Source organism: Vidua macroura, chromosome 8 (genome assembly GCF_024509145.1).
Source record: "Vidua macroura isolate BioBank_ID:100142 chromosome 8, ASM2450914v1, whole genome shotgun sequence".
NCBI classification, from domain to species: domain Eukaryota; kingdom Metazoa; phylum Chordata; class Aves; order Passeriformes; family Viduidae; genus Vidua; species Vidua macroura.
In genome coordinates, this window is record NC_071578.1 from 23,402,892 (window position 1) to 23,421,835 (window position 18,944).

Here is an 18,944-nt window from a genome sequence, read left to right on the forward strand (position 1 = left end):
TGAATAAACTGCTTCTGCTTACATGTGATTTCTTCCTTGCTAGTTCTGCTTTCAGGAGCTCTTCTGTTCCTGCTTCAGGAAAAGTCCCTGTTTTGAAGATCAACAGTGGAATTCCTCGATGGAAATTAAAAAGCTGTTTCTTAAAAAGAAAATAAAATATCAAACAATCATCTGATACATTGTGTGGTGCCAGCTTTAACAGCACCTCCTGCCTGATTGAAATAACATTAATTATGGGCATTTGTGTTTAATAACAGTCTGGAGATCACTTTTCTACTCTGGACTTAGTTACTTATAGGCTTTATATTGCATTTAATTTGAATTTAATTTTGTTAGTAAATTTCTGTTTGAAGATTATAAATTATTCAATTAAAACATTTAATTGTCTCTGAACTTCTGAATTACTTCAGTTTTAGATGTAGATTGTCTGCTTTACCTTTATTACTGAAAGGTGACAACACAGGATCTGCTTCCTTCATTTTAAATAAAATGGAAGTAGGTGTAATAGTTTTCATGTAGTGTTCTCTTAGGCAAATGATAAATTCAATTTACCCATATTGTTTATCAGTGCTGTTTTGTAACTTGCTGAGTATTTTCTGCATCAAGGGTATAGAAAAGGCAAAACAAAAAGCCACAAGAACCAAACAAAAAAACCTGCAACAACCCTCCCAAACAAACAAGCAAAATTGTGAAAACCTTGATCTAGAGTAGAAACACTGAAACTTACCCAGGTGCTGTGAGAAGTGGAAGGTACAAACCCAGAAGAGTGGAATTTTAGCTTTTTGATATCTTAAGTCAGTGCAGGGCTATGTTTTTTAAAAAACCAAAACCTCCCAACCAAATAAGCAAATGATGTGAAATAACCCCCAAAGCAAAGAAAGAAAATCCCCAGCACAAGAGAAGCACCAGCTGGCCCCACACGAGTGTCTGTCGGGCACGTCTGTCGCTCCTCTCTGCTCACCTGTGGCCCATGAGCTGGACTGGGCAGCTCCCGCGTCCTGCCCGGCCTCAGGACCGCGGTCACTGCAGTCGGGTGTCCAGCAGAGCCTGGGCAGGGCGTGCTGGGCTACCAGGCTGGGCCATGCCAGGATAAAAAGGTGCAGAGATGAGCGGTGGGGGGCAGGTGAGGGGGCAGGTGAGGGTCCATCCCCAGCAGGAGCAGTGCAGGGAGGGTGGGCTTGGGCGGCTGAAGGCCTGGAGCAGATGTGGGGCTGGGGGCGCTGATGGGGGCAGGCTGGGCCTGTGGGCGCCCACGGCGCGCTGGAGGTCTCAGGGCTGCGCCAGGGTCTGCTGTGTACATGGGGATGTGCTGATAAAAGTTGGCTGAGCTGCTCTGAAGAGATGAAATGGGGGCCAAACTGTGGTCTCCCCATGAACTGGGTGGGCTGGAGCTGCCTGATGCCGCTTTGTACTGTAGCAGAGCCCTGCCTGGCCTCACCTGTGCCCTGCAGACAAGGGCTGGAGCAGTCCCAGGGTTTCCACTGACTCTTGTGTTGTAAACAGGAACATCAAGCAGACTTATCTTTGGCTGTGCAAGTAAGTTTGATCATGCTTCTTTTATGCTGCTTGTTAATGTATAATCCTGTTAGGATGTCCTCTGTCTCACTAGAGTTTTCCAATCATGTGGGAAAGGATGAGCGTGAAGGCTCAAGTCCTCATACTCAAGTCCTTGCTCAAGTCCACATGCTCAAGTCCTTCATACCTGTATTGAAAATGTGCCATTGTTTGCTTGACGTTGTTGTACAGACATGGCTCGTGAATCAGGTTTCAAGCACTGCAGATGTAAAGCTAGTTTTTGTCAGAAAAACAAGGCAAATGGGTATTAACAGTGTTGTACAGAGTGTAGTGCTTTTAATTAACTTCTGATCATTTCTGTGAGAACTTTTTGCAAAGGCTTGGCAGGATTCTGTCTCGTGGCAGTTGTCATGTGAAGCTTCATCCTGCAGTTGGCCCTGTGAATGTATGTTGTATTTAGTGCCACGAGTCCCAGCTAGGTACTTACTGGACAATGAACAGTACCAGCACTTACTGAGGTGTCACACTTCATGAAGCAGCTATTTATTGCATTGGTATCAGAGTTTTTAGCTCCATTTCTTTTGTGGTAACACATTAGCAGCAACTCAAATGAAATGTCCGAACTTTCAAGTTCTGCTGAAGCTCCGGGGCAAAACCACAGTAATATGTTATTATCTTTATCCCATTAAAAAAAAAAAGTAGAATATTAAGTATTCAGTGTCTTTCAGGACAGAATGAGGTGTGACTGCAGGGTCATTAAAAAGTTTATCAGAGACCTTTCACAAGAAATGTTGGGTGCAGAAACACTATCAGTGGCCTTAGGCTTCCCTGCATCTCAGTTCTTTCTAATTTATTCACCCAGGACCTTGATTTTGTGCAACTAAAGAATTTCAGGACTGTGTTAAGGTGGTGTCTCTAAACTAATGGTTGAGCATGACCTTCAGGGCTTTTTTTGCAGGTCTGCAAATACTGAAGGGAGGTATATCATTTTACAAAGGCTCACTTGGAAGGAAGCAGTGCATCAGCCCCAGGTTTGCTGGCTTAGCCAGGTCCTGATGCTTCCTTGCAGCTATGAACTACTTTATCACACTCTAAACTCTGATAGGGTAGAAAAATGCAGGATGCAATGTGTACCATTGGAGTGTGGAAAACATTGTTTCTGGGAACTTAAAGAAGTTTGTACTAGTGGTACAGACTTGGGACAATGAGACTCAGGTTTATGTTCTGTATATGTACCTGCTATTCCTATTTGTGTACAGAGAAGCTCCAAACAGAAATTGCATAGGCAATGTACAGATGGTGATTTGTGAGAAAACTCAGGGTCACAGATTTTCCATGAGAGAATTTGCATGCTAAATTAATTATTAACTTAGTATTAGGAGATTTCTGATGTGTAGGATCAAAAGGAAGATTTTGTTCTGTGTAAGTGAAAGAGTATATGGTACCTTTTCTTTTTGAAGATGTTACCTGAACTGGTGAATCAACTCACAGTTGCATTGTCTGTTCATCATCCTTGGAACAGAAAGGTACTATGCAGTCTAAAAGTATTCTAGTGACTCATTTTCCATGGATTAATCACTGTTTCAGTATGCAGTTGTTGCCTATTATGTTGCTGCAGCTTAAGAGTACTTTAGATGATGCTAAATATTTAAAGTTACAGCTCATAGTGAGTTTTCTTTTTGTTTGAATGGTTTGTAAAAGCACTTTTATGTGGTTTTATTTGACATATGTTGTAGAAAATTCTCTTTTATTCTACAGGAAAAATTATATCAAACCAGCAAAAAAAAAAAAATTACAGGAACACAAGCTCTTTCAGGAGTTGATTTTGAGGAAGACTGAGTTTTTTTCTCCCTGTGCTTTTGACCATAGTATATCTGAATTGCTGGCAGCGAAGTATAATGATCTTCATAAGGTTTAGGACTGATATTTCTTTTCCTGAGACTCATCTATCCACAGAAGATGCAGTGTACTGGAAAATGGTAGTCTTCATCTTCAATCCTTAATGATTTTTTTTTTTTAATTAGTTAGGGGAACTACTGTTGCTCCTTGGACAATAGTGACAGCATCTAATGGCAGAATTAGCCTGGCATAACTAAGGCACAGCTTTGAAAGAATCCATGGCAGCTAAAGCTCATAGTACTTTAAATCCTGCAATACCAAACCAAGTGCAGTGGCAGTCTGGATCTGAATGTGCTAACAGAAAGGAAAAATTGATCTGCCTGCCCTGAGCTGATGCCTGCCATCTTACTATTGTTGGCTACTAAGAGCATCATAGTCGCACACACACCCTCCTCCAATCCCAAAAAGATCTCAATTGTACATTTCTATCACATTTCCCCCACTGTATTTAATCTGTAATTTCCATCCACTTATCATTGCCTCTTCACATACAAGGCCATTCAAAGTCTGTCTGTGACTTTAATTTCTGTTACTGAAGAAATATTTTAATCAAAAAAACTGGTGATATTTGTTAACTTTTGTCTGCTGCCAGAGACAGCAGGGGAGGGTGTAAATCTTCTGTCTTTGAAGCAAAATGTTAATGTGGTAACTAGTAAATATTGCAAAACATTCTTTGATCAGAGAGGGAAGAATCTGTGAATTTCAAAAGGTGGAATTTCATCTTCCCTGTGCGCCCTACATCTTTAACTATCCTGGTCACAGCAAAGTCATACTATCAACTTGGAGGTTATTGTTTGCTAGCAGATAATAATGTTCAAACCAAGCATATGAAATGACTTTGTAAATCAGTGAGCAGAGTTTCTTGCTTGGAATTGTTGCTCCTGCACACAATGGCATTCCCTGGGGTTCCCTACAGCAGGCCCTCCTCCATATGTTCTTGCTGGCTGCAGGAGCCATCCTTGCAGTGGAGGGGCTGTGCTCCCGACTGGAGACCCAGATGGAGGGCTAAGGCACAAGTTACTGCTACAGTCAATGTCAGTTCTGATGGAAAGAGCTTGGATCAGTGACTTTCTCTATATTGAGATAACTCCAGCCAATCATTTGTTGCAAACACAAACTCTTGGAATCTTGAGAGTATAAAAAGGAAGTATTTTGGCATGACAACATTCATGGGGTGGAACAGAGAGTAGGCAGTGTGCTCGTAGTCAAGGAGCTTGACCCAAAGGCTGTGGTATCGCAGTGCTACTTTGATAGCTTCCTTGACTTAAGGAAGTGTGAGTTTAATTTGCCTCTGGTTGAAGTGCTCCTGTTGGGTATGACTAAGATGGGAGCTGGTTCCAGGAGGTGCAGTAGGGAGCTGAGGTTACTCTCTGTGTCATAGGTTCTGAGATAAAGGCATATTTTGGCACATCTGAATCAGGACAACTTCTGACCAACTTAGTATATTAAAAAAAACACCCTTTTCCCTTTGTAGTCTGCTTATAACACACAGGTGAGCCTGTGTGAGGGAATTAACAAAACACGCAGGGGAGGACTCCTCACCTGCTTCCCTTGCTCCAGTGTGAGGTGCCTCCTATGGGAGAAGTCCTTCAGGAACTTCTTGTGTGTGGGTCCTTCCCATGGGCTGCAGCTCTTCACAGACTGCTCCAAGTCCTGCAAGGAAGCATGCTCCAGTGTGGGCCTCTCTCTCCACATACTTTCAGTGGATCAAGTATGTTATTATGTCAAAGTCCTCAAGCATGTAGGTTTCAAATAGAATAATAGCCTCACCCTGTGTAAAGGCAAGCTTAAGTCTGAGGATGAAAATCTGACTTCTTTGTTTTACTTGTTTTCTGTGGATAAACTTCATGGCTTGAAGGGGTCAGAAATCTGCTGTCACTACCTATTGTGTATGTTTATTGATATTGATGCTCTGCAGTTTGTCTGGCCTCTCATCTTAGAAATGGAAACTGGTGAAGTACCTTTCTCAGTTTACTGGAGTGGTGGAAGATCATCTGTAATTGGTAGACTCTGACATTAGTTTAAAAAACCCCTTGCTCTCTGTGAAAAGAAGCTTTTCCCTTTGAGGATGAGCAATTTTTCCATCAGGCTTGTATAGAGTTATCAGAGTAAATAGATGTCAAATGTATTTTCTGTCAAAGGGTGGTCACGGCAGGTAACATTTTCTGTGTTCTTACATTATACTGAGGATGCCTTTGGAGTCAGGAAAACACCACCCCTATTGAATTCCTGGTGGTCCTAAAGCTTCTGCTTGGTCAGAAGGATTTGTGTTATAGATCCCCTGATATTAGTACCTGTCCTCCAGTGTCTGTGCTGGGTTTTTTTACTGTGGTTCATGTATGATTGTTAGCTGAAGGTTTTATAGTTTTAGTTCAAGTTTGTTTGTGATGAATGTTTTGCCACTTTTCACTTCAAGGGGGGAAAAAATGTTTCTTCGTATAGAGGTCTATTGTTCATCCTAACTTTGAGATGTAAATATTTTATTCCCATGCAGCTGGGTGGCTACTGCTAGAAGAGTGGTGAATCAAATGTGTTAAATAGAAGTAGCAGTAATGTTGCTGTAGCTGCTTTGGGAATGTGTGTCCTCTTCATACCTTCAAACTGTGTCGGGGCTGCATCTCAGTAGCTGAGAAGGAAAAGTGTCTAGTGTAGGTGAGGGTGACAACGAAAATGCTAATTATTTCACTTTTACTAATTTCCTTTTATTTCTCTCTACTTTTTTTTTTTTTTTTTTTTTTTTTTCAAATTCAACCTAAGGTTTGTTTATCCTTGTTGAAAGCAATAAAGACAAGGAGTCATCTCTCAGGTGAAAAAAAAGTTACTTGTTTCTAAACTCCCAATGCATACATTTAATCCCAAATTGTGAGAGGAGCAATTTGGGCAAAATAAAGTAAGATGGGGTGAGGGAACTTAAAACAATGCCTTCTCCTGTACTTGTAGTTCTCCTCCAGTACTTGCTTGACAATACTTCAGGTTGCTGCTGCTTCAATATATTATCCTCCTGAGCGTATTCAAGAACATCATGTGAGGATTGTTCTGTGGCTAACACTTCTGTTGGGATGCTAGGACAATAAAACTAGTATGTAGACTTGAGAATTAATATCTTCATGGATTAACTTGTTTATTTTGTTACTTGCAACTTATATACACACTTGTACATAATTTATCAAGATTTTTATGTATACAAAACACAAAAAAACCCAGAAATGTCTGCTTAATTTAATAGAAGTTATTTTTTGATGAGTAATCAGTTTAAGCGTGTTTGACAAACTTTTTTTTTTAAATTCAGTGCCTCAAGGCTATTAGGCAAGTTTTCACATGGTGGCATCTTAGATGATGAGAAAACATCACGTGCAGTAAAAAGTAGAGCCATGGTACTGAAAACACAGTAGCAACTTAGTGATTCAGTAGTGTTTGCTCTCATAACTCCCACTTTGCAGCACTCCATTTATTTATTTAATGTGTCACACAATGCTATTGCTCAGCTAGAGACTAAGAGGGAATGTAGGTAGACTGCATACCTGCAAGAGAAGCAAGAGGCCTGGAATGCTCCGCCTGGAGAACAGCATTTGTAATACAAAGACAGGATCCTATGTCTTGTGGCCCTGGCATCCTTGTATTTGCATCAAGGCACCAGCATGGATCAGCTCACTGCGGCAGCAGTCCAGCTGATGTGACTTGCATTATTATCAGATACCTGATTGCAGTCTCTGGAAGGATGGAGGGTGGGATGTGAGGAGCATAACAATGTGTGTGGTGCTGCTGCTGCTGTGTGATGGTAATCTGTGATGAGGACAGAGGCTCGCTCAGCACTGCAGAAAAGTTTTATAAGGACATGATTAAACTGCTTTGTGAAATTCTGATTGTTACTGGGATTTTGACCTCTGATGTACTGCCAGCTTGTCCAGAAGGTGTTTTGACAAACATGTTTAGGCTGTGCACAACAAGGGAGAGGACTTTAGTTCTGAAATTGAAGTTTTCTTCTGACAGAGACTTAATATATAATTTGAAACAAATTTTGAGATTCCAAGTTTAAAGTAGTCCAAGTGTTGGATTCCAATGTGGTGTTTCATGATTTTTCTTTTCAAAACTTTTAAAATTTCTTGCAACTGTGTAAATAAAATTTTGTGACAACACTTCTGACTTTTACATGCTGTGGTAAATTGTTCAGCCATAGGATCTTCTGTTCATTGATCACAAATCTCTGTGGTCTTACTGTTTTCAGTGGAGCAATTCCTGGCCCACGCTGGTTGCAAACTGTGCAGTGTGGTATTCAGAAAAATACTTTTCTAAACTGAATATAATTGCCAAAACATATTTTTTAACACTTCTTAGGGGTTACTAGAAGAAAAATCCTGACATAAGGTTTCATATTTCATAAGGCCTTCAGATTTCTTTTGGAAATGAAGACAACTGGATAAGTAAAGAAAACTAACAAAAAGAGAAGAAAATATGTCATGGGCTTTATATTCAGAGCAGAAGAAGCTTTTCCAAACTGTACAGCAGCAGAGCAATGCCTCAAACTCAGATGTATAGAAGTCCTCACTGTAGTGCTGCATGTACTCTATTGGCCTGGGGGAGCCAGTCAGTGAAGGACATTGCTGGCTTCTAAATTGGTCCCTCAAACATCTATTGAAATCAGAAATGACTCACTGAGCAGAGGGAGGACAAAACCCCCCCTTGTAGTTACAAACCACTTGAAAAATTTCTCTGAGCTGCTAAATTTGCATTGCTAATTCCCTTGTATCTCTTGTATGAACCGATACAAGAAATTATATTAGATATTCAGAACATGGAACAGTCATCTGGTAGGAGGAAATAAACTTTGTTTTGTTCTACTGTCTGAGACTTCTGTAAATTATTAAAGTGCATCTTTTGTAATGATATGCTCTAAGACAGTTTTATTGCTATTTGAGTCCAGCAGAATAGGTGACAAGTTTTCATCCTCTTTACCTTGTTAAAACATTTTCTTATATTATGTTAAAGTGCTGTCTGTGTACCCAAGAGTGGTGTTTTACCTGCTAACCTAAAAATGTCAAGGAGAAATAGAATTGCTTATAAGGGGAACATGCAATAAATGGCATGGATTATAAGTTAGGACACTGTCAAAGACAGGAAGTGTTGAAGATGATGTGCTAATGAACATGACTTAGTCATAGCCCTTATATTGAGATAGAAAACATTGGAATGGGACTATGAAGTTATAGTAGTCACACTACAAGTGTTCCTTGTTGGGCTTATAATCAATTTATTAATGTTATTTTAAGCAAGACTTTTTTTTCCTCTGACTCATTTGCCCTCTGGTGTTTCCAATTCTATCATTTTCATGCAGAGTTTGTAGTTGCCACTTAATGAACATGACAGCGTTTGGCCTGTATTACAGCAGGAAAAGGAGAAAGCAGTCATGTAAAGATGTTTGTCATGATAACTAAATGACTGTTTTGGTCTGCAGACTGCTTTTGGTTTGCAGGTCCATTTGATAGTATGTATTTAACATTGGTTTGGTTCTCTGATAAAACTGGAATTTTACTTTTACGGGCAGAGCAGAAAAGTGCATACCCATAGGTTTTAGGAAAGAGGTTTTTCTCTAAGACTTAGCTTTGTTGTATTTTTTTTGGGTTTTTTTTTGGGGGGGCGGGGGGTGGTTTGGTGTGGGTGGTTTTTTTTTTTTTTTTTTTTTTTGTTTTTTTTTTTTTTGTTTTGTTTTTTTTTTTTTTTTTGTTTGGTTTGGTTTGTTGTTTTTTTTTTTCCCTGGAATTCCATGGGCTGTAGATTTGAGTGTGAATGAAACTTCACTTAATTTTGGAGGAGTTAATTTTCAGGTCTGTTTTCAAGTGCAAGTTATTTAAGACTACAGTGGCTATATTTTTGAACTTTTTGAACTCCTCCAATTATTGATTGTACTGTATTTTGAGTAGTTTGTAGAAAACACAAAGTTAGGTTCCTTTGAACTAGCAGAACTAGCACACCTTTTCTACTTGTAGTAGTATACTGTATTGCAGTGAGCTCCCTGGATCATCCATTATCTGAACTGTCCTTTGTGAGCTGCTCTCTGATTCTTTGGTGAATTATTTATATCTTGATTTCCCCATCCCCCTTAGACAAGGCACTGTAAACTCCAGGATTTCTGTTGTCACATTCATAGTAACTAAGTGCAGGATAAAACCAAGTGAAGCTTGCATAGTAAAATGTGAGCTTGCATTCTAGTAAAAGAGAAATGTCAATGTATTAGGGATATGAAGAAGAAAACCACATTCAACGGAAGAAACTTTTAATTTCTCTGTGTTGGACAGAGCCCTATTTTATTTGTAAAAACCATCTAGTTTTCAGAGATAGTGTTTCAGTAGAATGTCTTATTCAAAAGTAGGGTGGGGCATTCAGACATTCTTCCTAGTGTTTGCTTTTTCTCAGTTTTTACCTAGTAAATTATTTGTGCTGTTTCTCAATGCTTCTGTCTATGCTGATGAGGCAGTAATTAAAAATAAGCTAATAAATGTCTTCAAATGGGATGAAAATACATCCAGGTCTAGTGAAGTTCTCAAAATAGGTGGTCCCAAGCATAGGAACAGACTTAACCTTAGACCTAAATTAATCTGGTAATCAGTAGATATAGCTGATGAGAAACCAGGTGCAACTGATTGTTTTGCTTTGTCAATGTAGAATTAACACCCTCTGTTTTTAACTTACATGCAAAGGGAATTTCTATGTGCAATAAGAGCAAAGCTCTGATATTTCAGGAATTCAATACTATGCTTGATCAGTGTTAGATATTTTTAAGCATGGTACTTCTAATGTTGCAATGTCAGTGTAATTTGCAGAGTGTTTTGAAAAAACATTACCTTTGCTACAATGTACATTACCATTCCTATGTTTTAAAAAAGTTACTGATTAGTACAGTTAGATAAATTCCTATTTATTTAGCTGCCATGATAATAAGTACCTTTCTGTAACTCACTGCTTTAACTGACAGGCAGAAAGCAAGAATTCACCAAGTAACTGAAACATTTTTAGTTGCAAAGTAATTTTTAATTAGGTACATTTTGTCTTCTAGGAAGAGGAGTGAGGAAGGAAAAAATAGCAAGTACAATATACAAAAGGATCTTTGTGTTCCTAATACTGGCTGACATGAGAAGCTTGCCAAACAAAACCAGTTCTTTTGCAATGGAAATGAAGTGCATGTACAAAGAAAAGACCAAGGGTGAAATGGAAAGCAAATGAAGTTGGTCATGTAGTTTCGTTTGTACCTGCTAAAAATGAATCTTTTTACTTGAGAGTTAGTAACAAGTTGTACGCTTCAAGAATTACAACTAAACTGACGTGGTCTGTTTGCATTGGGAAAGCAAAGAGCAGAAAAGCAGTCTCCTCAGTTACTACTATTTCAAATCTGGGAGTTAGTTGGGATGTTTGGGAGTTGGTTCTTTGGGAGGGCAAATCAAGTTGCAGCACAACAAAGACCAGTAGTACTGGCTCCTTGCAGGGATTAGAACAGATTTGTCTGCTATCACACTGCAGATACTCTTTAAACAGCTGTAGCTTTGCTAAATCGTGGGTAGTTCTCCAGTGTCTTCAAGGTGTTTCTAACACAGTTGTATGGAAAAACAGGCTAAGAAAAGCCACTGTCCTTAAAGGAGACAGAGGAGTCCTTCAACTGTATTCGAATAAAGGGAGAGTCCACTAGGGCACATTGCTCTGGGATTTTCTCACTTGAGATTTCAGAGGGCCAGCCTCCATTTCCCCTTAACTCCTGGCTGCATGTTGCCCTCTACCTTTCCCCTTTGGCTGATGTACCAGGAAGGTACAGCCTTCCCAAACTACCTACTGCGTGTTCCCCCTTCAACTTGTCATTTTACCCCAAAGTTCTGAAATTTAGGCTTGTGCAGACCCACTTGTCTGTTCCAGGAGACAACCTGCTGCTTGAACTTAGTAGAGACATTAAGCCCCATTTCAAAGATGCTAACACCCATACCTATACCCATGGAATTGTTTGTAAAGACATTCCCATACATTTTCCCTACCACAATGAACAAGGACTGTTTGCTACTTTGCTGTGTCTTTGGCTGTGAGACAGAGATGAGGCTGTGTTTTGTTTGAAAAAACAGTTTCAAATTTCTGCAAAAAGAGGCTGTGTAAATTCTTGGTTCATATCACTTCCTTTTAGATAGTGTACTAGAGAGAGACTACTCCCAACTGTGGTCTTTCTTGTGATTTTCCTTGAATGATCAGTCCCTTCTGCAGCACTTAGCTAATTTTTGGGAAAGCATTCTTTGTATGCATACGTAGCATTCATGTTTGATTTGGGCTTTTAAATGATGCTGGTCTTGACAGGAAATTAGTGTGATAGATACACATTCTGGTTTATGAAGAAATAAACCTGTTAAATTTAGCAGTACCAGATTTTAAAAGCTCTTAATTTCTTTTGGACAAAAAAAAAAAAGTAATTGGGTCAACTGAAATGTGGCTTAGATGTGTGCAAAATCTTTTATTAACACAAGGTGAGCTTTTTGAAGCAATCACAGTAATTCAGTCAAGCAGTATCTACATAATCTGTTTTAGTGGTTTCAGGTCTTTTGTGACCCAGTTTTCTTGCATAAAAATTCTAGGAGTACTGACAAAGCTCAGTGCTCTTATTTTGGCACAACTGTACCTTATTGAAATTGCTCTTTTTATCTTTACGTAGTAATAATATGGCTATTTGTGTGGTGTATCTGGATTCGTTTGCACTGTCTATTTTAAATGCTGTTTTCTTTTTGGTGTGCTGTGCTTTTGGATGCTGCAACTGCTGGCCTTTCCTTAAGTTGTACATTTTAATTCCTCTTTGTCACATAATGACTTCTAATGCAGCTGGCACTAGATTCTTTAGCCATGTTGCAAGAATGAACAGGCTCTTTGCACAATTTGTCTCGTATGCTTACCATAAAGTAAGTATGTCATTGACTTTTCTGTTTCTTGTTTAGCACTTGTGCTTCAGTGTGCTGTTTTTCTGGTAGGGGGTTTGTTTTGGTTTAGTTTTGGGTTTTTTTGTTTTAAAACTTATCCTATTAGGCAATGTCTGCCATCATAAATGAGGGCTAAAGTTGGATAGTCTCTCATATTTCCTATATTTCTAAGTGATTCATTTTCCAAATGGTTTTGCTCAGAAAACAGCAGCTGGTTCCTGTGTCTCAGAACATTAGTTTCTGAGTGCTGAACTCAGATTCATTGGATAAAAATACTAAAGCTTTCTGCAGCTGGGTTTGAACTGGGAGTTTAACTTTGCAGGTGAGAGTTTAGTAGGAATCCCAGAGGGTAAGGTTTATTTCTAAAGAATATTTGAGGTCAATAAGAAAATCAGATAATGAATTGAAAATATTTCCTTCAAGATACCAGAGTATTAAACTAGGATATGTCATGATATTAATTGCTACCCAAAATATAACTTCTTTTTTCTATAAACTACTTAAATTCCTGTGCTCTAGGCCCAGACTTCTCTTCATAATACGGCTACATGGCTTGTTGACCAAGCTCTTAAATCCCATGCCTTATCTTGCAACTGAGGCTTCTTGGGCTGCAAGTAGATACTCAAGAAACACTTTTTGTGTCACCTTACAACAGGATATCTAGATCTGATTCTGTCTTGTAACTGATCAGTTAAGAAAATGGTTGTAGTACCCTCCTTGGAAAAGCCTTAGGTCATTGAAATTAGTTTTAGAGAGTGAGCTAATATGGTGCTTAAAACTCTGCTTTCCGGTATAAAGCTTGTGTCTGTCTAATTCTAGACTGCTACATTTAGGGTGTTTTTTTTTTTTTTTTGTGGTTTTGGGGTTTTTTTTTGTTGTTGTGTTTGGTTTTTTTGGTTTTGTTTTTTTTTTTAATTGCAAACAGCAGATTGTTCGCTTGGACAGGAGCATTTCATGGCAAGTAGAGGTGATGTCTCTCTTGGAGATAGGAGCTAAACAAGCGTGGTAGATACTTGTTTACTTGTGGTTGTGAATGCATGAAAAAAAATAGCCAACGCAGTAGGAGAAAATCTTAGATAGCATTAAAGACATCATAAGATGCAATAACTTAAAAAAGGAATAGTTTATAGTTGCATTAAGAAGTATTGCTTATACTGTGTGGACACATTTGAAAAAATGGCCACCAAATCTTTCCAACAAATATCTTGCTGAGACTTTCCTGAGTTGAATAGAGATGATTTTTGTGTTTTCATTTTCAGAGAGAAATGTCTTCATGTGGAAAGAACTTTTTTTCTGATGCTATGGTACCTTACAGTAGATGGTAGGCTTGCCTTGAAGCAGAAGTAAATAACCCTAAATAGAGGACATAAAGCATTAAATTGTTGAGTGTCAGTCCTTCACCACAAAAACACAAAAATTCATCTTGCGTGCTGTAGATAAAACAGTGAAGCAATAAGCTGGGCTTTTTTGGACACGTGCACACCAGACTGAACTGGAAATAAAGAATACTTCAGAGTTGTTTTATTGTTTATCTTGGGGAACAAATAATTCACTGCAGAGGAGAATGAACTTCAGATAAGAGCCCTGACAGTGATATAGTATGATATAGTGTATTAACACTTTATTTTATAGTGTCTTTGTTGAAAATGATATCTCAAAGTCTTTGTGCGGTTAGATAATACAGATATAAAGTTAAATGGTAGCAAGGAGAGAGAAATCAAGACTTTTAAGGAAAGAGGGGACAATCCGTTTCCAGACAGCATTTAGAAGATAGATGGTATATCAGTATGGCAGAGGCTCTTATTTTTTTGTTATTTAGAGAAATGTTTTTCTAGATGTGGCAGGTAGAGTGGGAAAATGGAAAATATCTATTTAAGGAATGGCTGGCAGAGGCGTGCATGTGTAAAAAGACTGCTGAAGTTTGCTCTTCCTTTCTAGTACCCACTTGGTAGTGCCCAAGCTGACTTTGGCATTATTTACATAAGTTTCTTCCCTTAGACCTAACTTCGTTGGGTTATATTTGTGCTTACTGTAGTTAGATAATTCCTGGCTTGTACTGATTGAAGTGAAGTAAAAGTAGACTGTTTTATTCATATGCCTCACTCTTCATGGTGAGTTTTAGCTTTTGCTTATCTTTCTCAGCTTTTTTGTAAAATTCCCTACAAGACTGTCCTGGGCAAAATAGTCTTGTCTTGGAACTTTTTTTTCTCAATTTGTTGCTGGCTAATATGATCTGCACTTTACACCTGATACAGACTATTCTGTTCCTGACCTGGAGATGCTTTTCAGAAGCTTTTGCTCAGCATGACATTCCACTGCATATTGGAGAGCCTCTTCAAAACTGAAGCTGGATCAAGCTGTGGAATCTGACTTGGAGAAAAATGAGAACATGTTAGAGAGTAATTTATTTACGCTGCTGTTTCTTGCCCTTTGATCCTAACTCACTCGAGTATAGACATACAAAGGCCACAGTGAATGTGATAATAGCCTTTCAAGCTGTGCAAATGTGTGAAGTAAATGAAATGTGTGTATGGTCCGGGTGTGCACAGTATTGCCTTCTGTGGTGTGGTCAGCTGGTCTGTGGCTGCAGCTGCCCAGAGGTCTGTTGCTCACTTAGCTGCAGAGTTTATGTGGGTACCCTCAGCATTGTATCTCCATTTCCCTGTTTTGTACTGGGTAGGAGCTTCCCTGCTTCTGTCCATAAACTTCCATCTGGAAGACTAATCCCAGAACAGGTTTTTTCACCCAGTGCACAAGAGGCCAATCTACACACAGCTGAGGTATTTGAACAGAGATTGACCAACCTTTGCTCATGAGGTACTGTTATCTTTGTAAACTTGCTTGTATGAGCTGCAGCCTTTCTGTTAATACAAGTCTTTGGAATTGATGCTTATTTGAAAAAAGAATTCTAGAAAAGTTTTTTTTTTTTTTCTCTGTACCTTAATGTCCGAGCTGCTCACTTCTTCAGTGCTTTATGAGAATGTCAAGACTCTGCACTTCAACACCATAAGGAATTATCAGGTGAATTAATGGTAGGGAGAGTGAAGGCCAGAGCTAGGGTGTATGAAAGAAAATTGTCTCTGCTATTTTAAGCAGCAGAAGTATGATATTGTGCTATTTCAAAGCTGTAAATCACTGTTAAATATCCATGGCTGTTCATTGATAGGCTGCTCACTGAAGGCTCAATTGTGATAATTGGATGTTGAAAGTTGTTAGTGTAGAAACTCAGTTCCTAAAATAAGATTACAGTGTTACAGCTGTTTCCCAATGTTCTAATATCTTAATAGTGAAAAGGATATGGCTAATATTGTTTTTCATTTTCCTCTGTATACTCAATTCCTACTGAACCATCGAGAAACTTACTAGCATGTCAGCCTTGACATAAAAACTTATTTAGCAGGTTCCATTCTAATATGAAAATCCCATTCACTCAAATTCAGTAATAGTACTGTTGCTGTTTCAAAATGAATCTCCAGAGCCAAGCTAGCAAAGGGTACCTGGGAGATGTGAAGCCAGGGTTTAAATCTGGCTGATCTTAACCACATCTTTAGTCTTTGACTGACATCCTAGTTCCACAGCCCTTGGGAGATACTGACAAGAGGGTGAACATGGCACATATTTTGTGGAAGTGATTAAATCAAACCTCTTGATGACAGCCTTGATAAACTAATAATGTGACAAAAAAGGTCTTTTTCCTCTTACCTCTTAGTTTATTGTAAGGCTCTCTAGATTGAAAATTATTACTAAAGTATTTTTCTCCTGCTATTTCTTTCCAAGAATAAAAACTTGGGGTAGAGTTGAGAGTAATCTTTAATAACAAATGGATGGAAATGACACCAAGATCTCATAACTAAAGGATATCTATCCAGTGTTTAGGTATAAATCTTCAGTGCTCCTAGGTTCTCTTTACGAAATCGGCTGTTAATCTATCTAAACATTAGCATTTTTAGTGATGGCTGGACAGGGGAACCAAGTCACTTAGAAACCATTAACAGAAGATAACAATAGCAGTTATAATCTGTTGAGTATTTTCTGATTTGAGTAGCACAAGACAGAGTTTGAGTGCTTTACCAAAATGAGTGTACATTTGAAGGGATATAACTTTTTTTTTTTGGTAGTGCCTGATGAATATGCTTTGAATGTGTGGTTTCTTTTATACCCTTTATATATTAGTTTCATTCATATAATGCAATCTGGATCATATAGAAAACTCTTAGATAATATGTCACTGTTGGAGTAGCTCTGCTGGTGCTGGGATCAGTGTGAGAAGTGAATGTATTAGCTGTTGGCACATGAACTATTATGCATTTTAGAGCCATCTCCAAGCTTCAGTGGGGCACTGGAATTATCTTAACTCATGTGTATTTCTTTATGGACTCTGCAGTTGTACCAATAAAGCTAGTACAGCCACAGGAAGTTTTTCTACAAATGTCAGGGACTGAGCATATGTCATTCCATGTGAGCCACAGTAAGGGATGCTTTTTGCAAGCTCTGCCCATAGGGGAGTTCACTATTGTTAGTACAATTAAAGATTGTCTAATTAATATAGAGGAAACTCTTAATACTTCAGAGATAAACATCTCGAGAAGATGAAAATACCTTCATGCACTTTCAAACGGTTAATTTGAAGGTTTTCAAAGGTTGTGCAAACAGAAAAACTCCTGATGTTCTATCAGTCCTTTGCCCTAAGTGCCTAGATGTAATACTCTAACCTTGAGAACATGTACCTCTGTTTGCCAGGTTCGCATAAGAATGATGGAAGTTTATTCCAAATTATTGGGGCTTTTTTACATGAAATGTTAAATAAGGCTATCCTAGAGTAGTACATAAACATGGGCTACATCTAAATGTCTGTTATAATGATAAAGCTATGTTGGGGTTGTCTGAAATGACTAAAGTCTAACTTGACAACCATATTTCTGATGTGAAATCAGAACCTGTGCTCTGGAGAACAGTCAAAATAATGAGAATATTGTTGGTATCTTTGTGCAGGGTTTATAATTCTGTTGAAAAATTGTTCTTGGGGTTGGTTTTAGTGTGCTGATAAATGATTTCAGATGTCAAAGCATGATCTATATCAGAAAGTAATGGCTGAGCAGTCTCATTCTAGATCACTCTAAACAGTTTTCAAAATGCTGAACTGTTTGAAATAGCAGAGCATATGATGATTGAAAAACAACCTCAACTTGGTGTATATACTGAAATGCAGCATATTTAGGTGAGAATGGTTAGTGTGTATTTGTAAATTTATTTAGCATTTTTATTCCTAAATGTTACGTGTCCTATCACGTGTGGCTATCAAAACTTCTGTCTATAAATTCAGAGCCCCAAATAAAGGATGCTCAAGGCAAAAGCTGAAGTGTGTAATTGATAAGGATAGCTGGACAGATAGTGAAATTTAGGTTAATTATTGTGTATGTTCCTGTGCATCATTTGGAAGGGTCTTTTTCTGGTTCTCTTAAATGGAAATATGTAGCTACTACAATAATTATTTTCAAAACTTACTAAATATTTGTAATACACAGACTTAACTGGCATCTTCATTGACAGTGTTAATAAAATAAGATACGGATACTGCAAACAGTGTTTTATCCAGCTTGATGAACCATTAGGGGATCCCTTGAAATAGTATTTTTATGGAGTTGACTTAACTGGTAACAAATCCTAGAAGCAGATGTGTGATCTACATAGGAAAGCAGCTGCTCCCAGTGTTGGGAAGAATACAAAGTCTATCTCCACATCTTCCATTAGGATTACTTTAATTCTCTTTTTCAGGTTCTTATTGTCTCCTGAATCTTATGCAGGCAAATGAATCATGCTTCTGAAGATAAGGACAACATTCCCCAAGGATGCAGAGAGGAAAAGAAAAGGAATGGTTGAGGGGAGCCACCTTGGAGTAGAATGCAGACGGAGTTTTGTTAGGGGAAAAGAATGGCAAGTTTTGATCACAAGGATGATAAATACAAAAGGTAACAACATCTTAAGTGAGCCCAGGGGGAAAGATGGACTTGTAGTATAGAGGTACTGAGTAGGACAGGCTTGTCTATAAGTCAATAGGGCATTGCCAGAATAGCTTGATTATACATTATTTCAAACATATAATTCACTATTTCCCCTAATAAATTAAGTTAATAATATTTGGCTGACACAAGCCCATAAAACTCAAGATTCCCCCTTAATAGGCAGATGGACTCAGAAACAGCATGTAGCCCATCTCCATTTTTGACCTTGTGCCTAAACAAAGACCAGATAAAAGGAGGAGGGGAGTAGGCACTTTGGGACACTAATTCAACTTAATGCTGAGTATGATTGAAGCTGTCTCTGTTGGCAGTAAAGTATATTCTCCATAAGGTCTAGGAATAATGACATGTTGTAAATTCATTTAATTTTAATTTTAAAAGCTTACTCAAAGGTAGAATTACTAGAAGCACTTCAGGTCTAGTGTGGATCTTGGGTCTGGATTTTTTTTTTTTTTTAACCTACAGACTCACCAGGCACCAGTTATTCAATTAGAGCTCTGGCTTTAAATGTATAACAACCTGAATACAGATTGTTTTACTAATATGGAATCGCTTAGAGCAGAAAGTACATGAA

The 18,944-nt window shown here is 38.4% G+C and overlaps 1 long non-coding RNA gene across 1 annotated transcript in view; it reads left to right on the forward strand.

Annotated features, from left to right (window-relative positions):
- Nucleotides 1-963: 963 nt before the first annotated feature.
- Nucleotides 964-18,944, forward strand: part of LOC128811119 (uncharacterized) — a 164,254-nt gene continuing 146,273 nt past the window's right edge. Inside the window, exons 1-2 of the long non-coding RNA XR_008438236.1 lie at nt 964-1,123; nt 1,418-1,536. This is a non-coding gene — a long non-coding RNA (uncharacterized LOC128811119). The remainder of the gene's footprint in view (nt 1,124-1,417; nt 1,537-18,944) is intronic.